Source organism: Pteropus vampyrus, unplaced genomic scaffold (assembly GCF_000151845.1).
Source record: "Pteropus vampyrus isolate Shadow unplaced genomic scaffold, Pvam_2.0 Scaffold32, whole genome shotgun sequence".
NCBI classification, from domain to species: Eukaryota; Metazoa; Chordata; class Mammalia; order Chiroptera; family Pteropodidae; genus Pteropus; species Pteropus vampyrus.
In genome coordinates, this window is record NW_011888813.1 from 2,843,860 (window position 1) to 2,854,097 (window position 10,238).

General features: G+C 36.0%; 1 pseudogene; it reads right to left on the minus strand.

The window, feature by feature from the left end:
- Window positions 1–9: 9 nt before the first annotated feature.
- On the minus strand, window positions 10–134 carry LOC111737904 (annotated as a pseudogene).
- Window positions 135–10,238: the final 10,104 nt, after the last annotated feature.

Consider the following 10,238-nt stretch of genomic DNA (forward strand, 5'->3'; position numbering starts at 1 on the left):
AAAAAAAAAAGCCTACAGCATCTGGTATTCCTAGGTGGTCTCCCATCCAAGTATTAACCAAGTCCGACCCTGCTTAGCTTCTGATTCTGAGATCAGATGAGATCGGGCACTTTCAGGATGGCATGGCTGTAGCCTGAAAGAATATCTTTTAATGTCACACACTGTTAAAAAAAAAAAAAAAGGGCACTAAAAAAATAGTTATCGTTGGGTAAGTTGACCTAAGTCCTGTTCCTTGCATTTCAGAGTAGCTAAACTTAATGCTCTTTCTGATGGGCAATTAATGGCATGATTCCAGTTCTTTGTTCAATGACAACATGAAAAAGGAGATTAACTGCTAAGTAGACTCTTCATCAATTAATGAGATTGCCTGAAAACTGAAAGGATTTTTCGACTCATGTATTTCAATTCAACTGTGCTCAGTCAATTTTTGAAATGAATTTAAAAAGTCTATAGATTATATACAGGTGCCATATCTTTTGTGGAAGCCAAGAAGTATTCACTTTTACCTCTAGAAATGTGATCATGTCTACTAGCATATTTTCCTAGGGTTATATTCATGTATTTGCAATAACTATAACTGCATTGTATTTGCCTGAGTCCATATAGATGAGATCATTCATTAAGTGCATTTTCAAGTGATTTTGTTTCTGCTTTGTCGACAATGATAATTTTCTCTTCTTTGCTCTCACTCACCTGCAATTTTCATTATAAAGGTATCATGAGAGAGAGAAAGAAAGAAAGTTATATTGAGACTATTTGAAAGTATATTGTTCTCTATCTCAAAGTCAAACTAAGTGAAAGGAAAAATGTATAGAACCACCAAAGACTTTTGCTCCTTGGTTTTATGGGGAGAATGAAAAGTAGAATTGTAGGTTTCAACAAGTAAACAGTGTTCCTCCTTCTGCTCTGTGCTGAGCAGTTTGCCCCATTTGATTTATCTTTTTGAGAGTGGAGGGAACCTCGCACAGCACATATAAACACTCTTTTTAAAACAAACCAAGAAAAAGGTCGTCCAGGTTTGCAAGAAAGTACAGCAAGGCAGTGAGGGTTACGAATGGGATGGGAAGGTAGCTCAAATTAAGAGTGTCAGGTAGCTCAAATTAAGAGTGTCATAAAACTGAAAAGCTAAAATTTGGCATTACAATGTAGTTATTCACATTCATACTTCACCCAGGAAAATGTGCTTATGTGAATGCATGGGTATGAGTGACCAGATCTGTTTTGATACCAAATTTGAAATGGGCAAACTAGGATAGTTATTGCTCATAAACCAAACAAGGAGGGAAATGTGGGCAAGAGGAGGCAAGCAGAAGCAGAGGAGCTGCCCCTAAACAACGAAGAGGTTTGTAATTGTTCAGAAGATAGGTCCCGAATTAGAGCATCTAAAATAATAAGACCTCTCTGTCCGTCCCTTACCCTCCCGCTCCCCCTCTTCCTCCCTCTTCCTCTCTCTTGCCTCCTTCCCTCTCTGGCCTTCCTCCCCTTCCCTTTTTCTCCCCCTGCTTCTCCTCCCCTTCCTCTTCCTTTTTCCTCCTTCTCTTTCTCCCCACCCCAATTCCAGAAATAGTGTCTGATGTTAACAAATAAGCTGAGTTTACACACACATACACCCTTCACTTCTTTTGTAAAAAAGAAAAGTTAAGTGCTTGTACTTGCCTAGTAATAAATTGTAAAATGCTTTAACTATTGTGCTGCTCTTTCTGTATCACTTTCTCTTTTAAATTTAAAACTTTCTTAAATGCTGATATTATAAACATTGTTCCCCTAAAATATATTGTAAGACCCTAAGTCACATGTCTGTGTAGTTGGACAAGCCTTTTCATGACTTCCTCAGGTAACAAGCTGCAATTTGATAACATACATGCACTAGAGCAATAGCTTTCTTTTTTTTTTTTTGATGAATCTTAATATTTTTTAGCTCTACCAAGATACAATTGACATATAACATTATATAAGTTTAAGGCATATAAGGTACTGATTTGATACATATATGTAATGTGAAATGATTACCAGAATTCATTAATTAACATGGATGAACTGTCAAGGCCTTATGCTAAGTGAAATAAATCAGACAAAGAAAGAGAAATATTGTCTGATTTCACTATGCGTGGAAGCTAAAAACTCCTAACCTATTAAAACAGAAAGTAAATTAGTAAATCTATTTTTAATTTTTTTAGGACCCACCAAACTGTTTTCAATAGTGGCTGTACCAATTAGATTTCTTCCAGCAATGTATAAGGATTCCCTTTCCTCCACATCCTCATCAGTACTTGTTATCTCTTGCCTTTTTGATAATGCCATTCTAGCAGGTAATATCAGAAGATAAGTCCAGAGCATCAAAAATAATGAGGTTTCTTTCTCCTCACTCTCCATCTCTTAACTCACACCTTCCCCCATCAAGATTTATATTTTCATTTCTCTAACGATTAATGATATTGAACACCTTGTCATGTACTCATTGGCCATTTGTATTTCTTTGGGAAAATGTCTCTTCAGGTCCTATGACCACTGTGTAATCAGATTATTTGTTTTCTTGCTATTGACTTGCAAGAATTCCTTATAGATTTTGGATATTAACCCCTTGCCACATACATAGTTTGCAAACGTTTTCTCTCATTCTGTAGGTTGACTTTCTATTTTGTTGATTGTTTCTTTTGCTTGTAGAAGTTTTTAGTTTGATATAGTCTCACTTGTTGGTATTTGCTTTTGTTGTATGTGCTTTGGTAGCATATTAAAAACAAACAAAACAAACAAACAAACAAAAAAACATTGCCAACACGAACGTCTGGGAGCTTCTTCCTGGTTTTATTCTAGAAATTTTACAGCTTCAGGTCTTATAGTTAAGTCTTTAATTCATTCCAAGTTAATTTTTGTGAGTGGAATATATAAGGGTTCAATTTCATTCTTTTGCATGTGAATACCCAATTTTCCCAACACCATTTGTTGAAAGGACTATTCTTTTCCCACTGAGTATTCTTGGCTCCCTCGTCAAATACTAGTTTAACATACATGTGTGGACTTACTTCTGGGCTATCCATTCTGTTCCATTGGTCTATGTGACTGCTTTTACATTAGTATCATGCTATTTTGATTACTATAACTTTGTAATATAGTTAGAAATCAGGATGTATGATGCCTCCAGCTTTCTTTCTCAAGACTGTTTGGTTTTCATGTGGTTCTATATGAATATTAGGATAATTTTTTCTGTGCCTGGGAAAAATGTCTTTGGCATTTAGAAAAAAATTGCATTGACTCCATAGACAGCTTTGAGTATTATGGACATTTTAACAATATTAAACTGTTCTGATACCTGAACATGGGATATTCTTCCATTCATCAGTGTCTTCGGTTTCTTTTATCTATGTCTTATGATTTTCAGAATACAGGTCTTTTACCTTCTTGGTTAAATTTATTCCTAAGTATAAGTATTTATTTCTTTTACAGACAGTTTATCATTAATGTATAAAAACAGAACCAAATTTGCATATTGATTTTGGATCCTAAAACATTAGTCAATCCATTATTAGTTCTAACAATTTTTTGATATAGTCTAGGGTTTTCTGTATATGAGATCATGTCATCTTCAAATAGAGGCAATTTTACTTCTTCCTTTCTGTTTTGGATGACTTTTATTTATTTTTCTTGCCTAATTGCTCTGGCTAGGACTTGCATTGCTATGTTGAATAGGAGTGGCGAAGATGAGCACCTTTGTTTTGTTCCTGATCTTATAAGAAAAGCTTTCAACCTTTTACCATTGTGTATGAAATAAACTACAATTATTATATCCTCTTGATGAATTAATCTCTGACATTATGTTGTAAACATCTACATTTCTTTGTTACATTTCTTTGTTTTTGACTGGAAGTCTGTTTTATTTTCTGGTGCAAGTAGAGCTACCCCTGCTTTTCTTGGTTTCCATTTGCATGGCATATTTTTTTTCATCCCTTCACTTTGAGCTTACACATGTCCTTAAAGTGGAAGTTAATCTCTTGTAGGCAGCACGTAGTTAGGTCATGTTTATTTAACCCATTCTGCTTCTACATGCATTTTGATTGGAGAATTTAATCTATTTACATTTAAAGTAATTACCGATCAGTAAGGACTTACTAATGTCATTTTATTGATTTTTTTCTGGCCATTTTATAGTTCCTTTGTTCTTTTATTCTCCTGTTTCTGTCTTCCTTTGTGAATTAATGATTCTCCACCGTCGTATGCTTTGATTTATTTCTGTTTATCTTTTGTGTATCTGCTGAAGATTTTTTGTTTTGTGGTTACCATGAGGCTTACATACAATATCTTTTAGGTAGAATAGTGCATTTTAAGCTGATAACAACTTAATCACATACAAAAACTCTACTGTTTTAATCTCCCCATTTCATGTTTTTGATGTCACAATTTGCATCTTTTAATATTATGTATATGTTAACAAATTACTTTAGCTAGAGTGATTTTTAATATTTTGTCCTTTAACCTTTATATTGGAGTTAAATGATTAATATGCCACCATGTTACAGTATTGGACTATTTCAAATTCGACTATATATTTACCTTTACCAGTGCTTTAATATTTTCGTATGTTTTCATATTACTAACTAGCATCTTTATTTCAGCTTGAAGAACTTTTAGCATTTCTTATAAGGTAGTTCTATCAGTGGTGATGAACTCGCTCAGCTTCTGTTTGTCTGGGAAAATCTGTTACTTTCCTTTATTTCTGAACGACAACTTTACACATATTTTTGTCTTTCTACTTTTCTGATGAAATAATTTCGCATGATCTCCACGTTTACACATTCTTCTTTTGGTTGAAGCTTTTCATTGAATTCTTCAATCATTATATCTTCAGTTCTAAGATTACTAATTTTTAAATTGTTGAGCTTCTCATTTTGTTCATGCATTGTTTTCCTAATTTTATTTAGTTGTGTATCTGTGTGGGTTTTTTTTTTGTAATTTACTGAATTTCTTTAAGAGGATCAAATTGAATTTTTTGTCAGACAGTGCATAGATCTTCATTTCTTTAGGGACAGTTGTTGGAGCTTTATTAATTCCCTTGGTGATATCATATTTACCTGATTCTTCATGATTCTTGTATCTTTGCATTGGTATCTGCACATTTGAGGAAGCAATCTCCTCTTCCAGCCTTTCTCAGCATTTGGGTGGGGCTGATGACTTGCTTTGCTGCCCAGGCTCAGGCTTTAGATGTGCTGCACAGCTGCCTGGCATCTCTGACCAGACTTCTTGGCTTGATGGGGCTGGAGGCTATGTTCAGTAGTTGGCAGGGCCACTGACTTGCTTCCCCATCCATGCAGATCTCTAGGTTGTGCTCCATGGCTGTGATAAACTGCTGGCTGTGGACCCAAACTGAGAAGATCCAGTGACTGAGCTCTCTGGTCACATGGGGCCATTCAGGCACCATAGCCAGCAGGAACATGGTCCAAGATCCATGAGCTCTCTGCTGTGAGCCTCACCCCCTTCTCTTTCTCTAGCTTATCTGGATGAGGCAGTACCTAGTTATCTGGATGAGGCAGTACCTAAATGGGCCTTCCTGAAAGCACCCCAGCATGCTGGAGAAGCTGAATGTCTACCTTGGGCTCCCTTTTTTCCACTGGAGAAACTATAGAAACTCCTCAGAGTTTTGCTTAGGAGCAATGTAGTCAAAATGAAACCACTTCTCTCACCTTTCTAATGTGGTTTTTCTCAGTTTTTGTGGTCCCAGGGGCTGCTGCAGCAACATCCCTGGGTTCTGAGATGTTCACAAAGGTGTTTTGCCTATGGATAGTTGCCAGGTGCTCTTTCTTTGAGGGAAGCTGTAGTTGAGAACCACTTATTTCACCATCTTGCTCACATCACTCTGAGTGATAGCTTTTCCAACTAGACAGGTTGATGTTACGTAGCAATAGTTGGCGTATGTGCATTATTAAAAACACTAGATATAAATAAGTTAATGGGCTGCGAAAAAGGAGAAAAAGAAAAGAAAAAGGAAGTTGGACCACTCCTCAATCATAGTTAACACAGAAAATAGTTCTTTTTTTCAACCAAGGATTTTACAGATCAGCAATACATTGATATGTGACTTTGATAGTTCCATCACATACATCTGTTGGTACGGGACTGTTGATTTATTTAAATCAACTTTGTTAAGTTCTGGAAAAGAGATTCCAGAAAGCCAGACACTCACCAAAAAGCCATCTACATGTACATGAGCAAGGAAAAGTTTCCACAACCCAAGCTAGTCAAACAATGCTGGGATAAAAGAGTGGATTTTAAGGGCTTCAGTTAACAAGGCCTGCAGCTCTCTGGCCAGTGGGCATTCAAATGTTGGCTTTGGCAGGGAGGTGCTGGATGACACTCAGAAGGAGCCCTGAGAGGCTGCTTCCCGTTACACCACCTCAAAGAAGTTTGGGTTTTCAATTTATTTTTTAAAAGCAGATACACAGTAAACATCGGAATGTGAGTTTTATGCTAATATATTTTGGTTTCAGAGCAGTTATCTCTTGCTGCCAGAATAGCCCTAAGGATTAAGATGGTTTATTGGGATCAAATGCCTAGGAGATTTATTATAGTGCAGACTGTTTACTCATTCCCATTAAAATGCCTATTATGCTTATTTTCTTGCCTCTCTCCCTTCTATCTTCTTTCTTCCCTCCTCCAAAATCCATATTCTATTATTTTATTTTCCCGCTTTAAGATGAATCTACTTTGATTTTTATCCTTTATTAAAATTAAGTCCTTGGAAACTCTCCAGGTTTATGTGGGCCAGGGAGTGGCAATAGAGTATACGCAGCTCATTAAGGTCTTGGGAACACTGAGTCTCAGAGCAATATAAATAAACAACAACAAAACAACAACAACAACATACCACTATTTTCAGGTACTGTCTCTGATGACTGGAGAGAAGAGTATACATTTGGATTAATTTGTCATGAAGGATTACAAACAGTCTAGCTAAAATCATCTACAATTTACAGTCATGTAGGAGCAACGATAATTTGCTGCCAGGTATATGCTTATTTTGGATTAAAAAAAGGGGTTATCTAATTAATAGCCAAATATATATATATAACATTCAACAAAGCAATGAGTTTACATATGATAAATCAGCTCTCATGAAAATAGACATGAGACATCAGAAAATATGATCACTTAAATAAGAAAGCTACAGCCCAGGAAATAATCCTAGAGGGCTTGATAACGCCTCCAAATAGATAAGAAAAACAATCATTGAGTTCATTAGGCTGTACAGAATGATTTTATGAAAACTGTGGTGGGCCAAGCAAATATATGTTATAAATTTATCTCAAATAGTGACTATTACAGTGCCTGGCAGTGACCTTGTGTGGAAGGAGAAATTGAATATTGCTGGCCTGCTACTCATGGGGTGTAAAAATACATTGCTATCATTCCACTACCCGCTCCCCCCCACCCCCGCCCACACTCCCCTTTTATTCCCTTGTACTATCCTTGGAATGATCTAGATCAGCTATTGTCAAACTTGAGCATATATAAGAGTCGTCTAGAGAGTTCTTTACAACATGGATTGCTGGGCCCCACCTCTGGGGTCTCTGATTCAAGAGGTCTGGGGTGAGGTCTGAGAAGTTGCATTTCTAACATAAAAAGGTGATGCTGTGCTACTGGTGCATGGATCACATTTTGCGAACCTTACAGCCTATAAAGTGATGAAAGAACAATTATACGCTTGAGGGCAAAAAGGGTCTTATCTCTGCTAATTTAAAAAAAAAAAAAAGGCATGATTTGTATCCATGCAACTGACTTAGAGCAGTTACTGTCTGCTGCTTAGGTTTCCACTACAGAAGCAGTAAAAAAAAAAAAGTGTCCTCGCAACTTTCTATGTGTCTGTCTGATTGTGGCAGCCCAGATTAAATCGGAGAACACAGGAGAAATCATAGTATAACAGGAAAAAACATGCAGAGAAATTTTGCAACTCAGAAATAACCTTGTAAACAGAGAATACCTGTTTTACTCCAAAAAAAAAAAAAGAATCTAAAATTTGAGTTTAAACGAGAAACAGAAAAATTATTCCCCTACGTCTTCACTTTCTAGTGGATTCCACATTTTAAAGCTTAAAGGTTAAAATTAATTGAATCAAAAGCAAAAAAAAAAAAAAAAAGCATGATTTAGTCTTTAATTGCCTTATAGCTCAGGTACCTTCCAACTTGAAAATTCTTTCAGTCTCTGACGAATTATTTGGGTTCCCATTGATATGGTTACGATAAGAAGGAAGTTGATTTACTACAGGCAAATAATAAAATAGAAAGTACTGTGAACTGAGCACTTACTGTGTGTTGATACCAAACTCCGTTATATTCGGCACCTCATTCACCCCTCATAACAATCCTTTCAAATCAGCACTGTTTCTCTCCCCACGTCTCAGCTAAGAATCAGGTTTAGAGACTTTAAGTGATTTGCCCAAGGTCACGTTTTCAGTGAGTTGTGGAATCAGACCTGGATCCTTTCCTAATACCCAAGAATTTAAAATATGGTAAGTCGAGTTCCAAACAGGCCATGGTAGAAAAATTAGTATTAAGAGCAATATTAACGGTGCCAATCATTGTCACAGCAATCAGAGTATTACTCCTAAAGAGCCCTGTCATATAGGTATTATTATCCTCATTTTATGTTTAAAAAAACTCAGAGAAGTTAAGCAATCTGCTTGAGGCTATATAGCTTGCAACATATGACCTAAGGATTATGGATTCTAAAGCCCACATTGTTTATACACTCTACCAAACCCTAACATCAAGCAGTATCCTTCTTAGACCCATTAGTGGCAATCCACATATTTAATATGAACTATTTCATTAATGCCCTTATAAGGTTCAACAAAAGAAAATTCATTTGTTCCCCATTAGTGAGAGAAGAATGGTATGATGAACCACCTGATACATATTGTCAAACTTTTATGTCAATATCCATAGGTTAAGTAGATCCAAGGGTATGTTTATTTTTATAATTGATTTTTATTAGTAATAAAGTAATATATACACATAGCTTAATAAGACAAATAATAGCTTTATCACAAATACCAGCAACTCCCTGCTCCCACTTTTCCTCTCTTCCGCCCTCGTCCTACTTGCCAGAAGCGGCCACCTCTACTCTTAGCTATTTCATCTGCGATTTACCTCCATATCTCCAAATACAGGGTGCAGCTAGCTTTTGATTCACTGGTTTAAAACATTAGACACTGACTTCTTAGTATGGAATATTAGCATTTTTCTCTCTCTCTTATACATCTCCTTTCTCTTCTCTTTCAATGTAGTCATTTTATAAATTTGATTAAATATGATTTCATGCTTTGATGATTATGACCATACAAATATTGTTCTCTGTTAAGTAAAGTAGTGTATTATGGTTACTTCTGGTTTGCTGTATGAATTTTTTGTTCAATGTTTAGGGTTTTTTTGGAATTTATAATAACCTTTAATTTTTTTTTATTTACTTGGATTCATAGTCTCGGTTCCATTAATGGCTTTGAAAAATGATTTTCAAGGTAAAGTTTTACATTGCCAAATCTGTCAAATAATCTAGTAAATCTTGGAGACATCCCTCCCAGAGGTCTCTATTTTCTTGTTCCAATCTGAAGTGGTTGCTCTCTCAGCCACCTGATCAGTTCTCAGCCTTTGTCATTGAGTTGCTATTTTTCTCGCTTTCTTTTGTGGTGGATTTCCTTTTTTTTGTGGGTTCCACATCTTTCTCCTACTTATTTCATTCACTTGTTAGGTAAAACACCTTCTCTAGAAGCCTTCTGCAGAATATGAAACTTTTGAGATTATAGCATACTCTGAAATGTCTCTTTTGAAACTTGATGGTTTTCTGAGAGTACAGACTTCTAGGTAGAAAATACTTTTCCCTAAGAATTGTATCCCTGCATGGTCTTCTAGTCGTAATGCTCCTGTTGAGTGGACCCAGGCCATTTTTTCTCTATCTTCTGTGTGTGACCTGGTTTCTCTGAATCTCCTCTTTATCCCTGGTATTTGAAATGCCGTGATGATATGTATTGGTGGTTGCTGCTGAATCAGTTACTCTACAGACCTGATAATTTGATAATTTGATCGGAAAGCAGAATAAAGGTTGTATTCTCCAGAATTTATCAAAAGAATTTCTTTCCTGCTTTTTTAGACTTGCATTCCCATAATGCACACGTCTGAGAGACAAGAGTAGCTACTTACCTGAATTCAATGAGAAGCTCATGCACAAATTCAATCTGAATAAATATTGCAGCA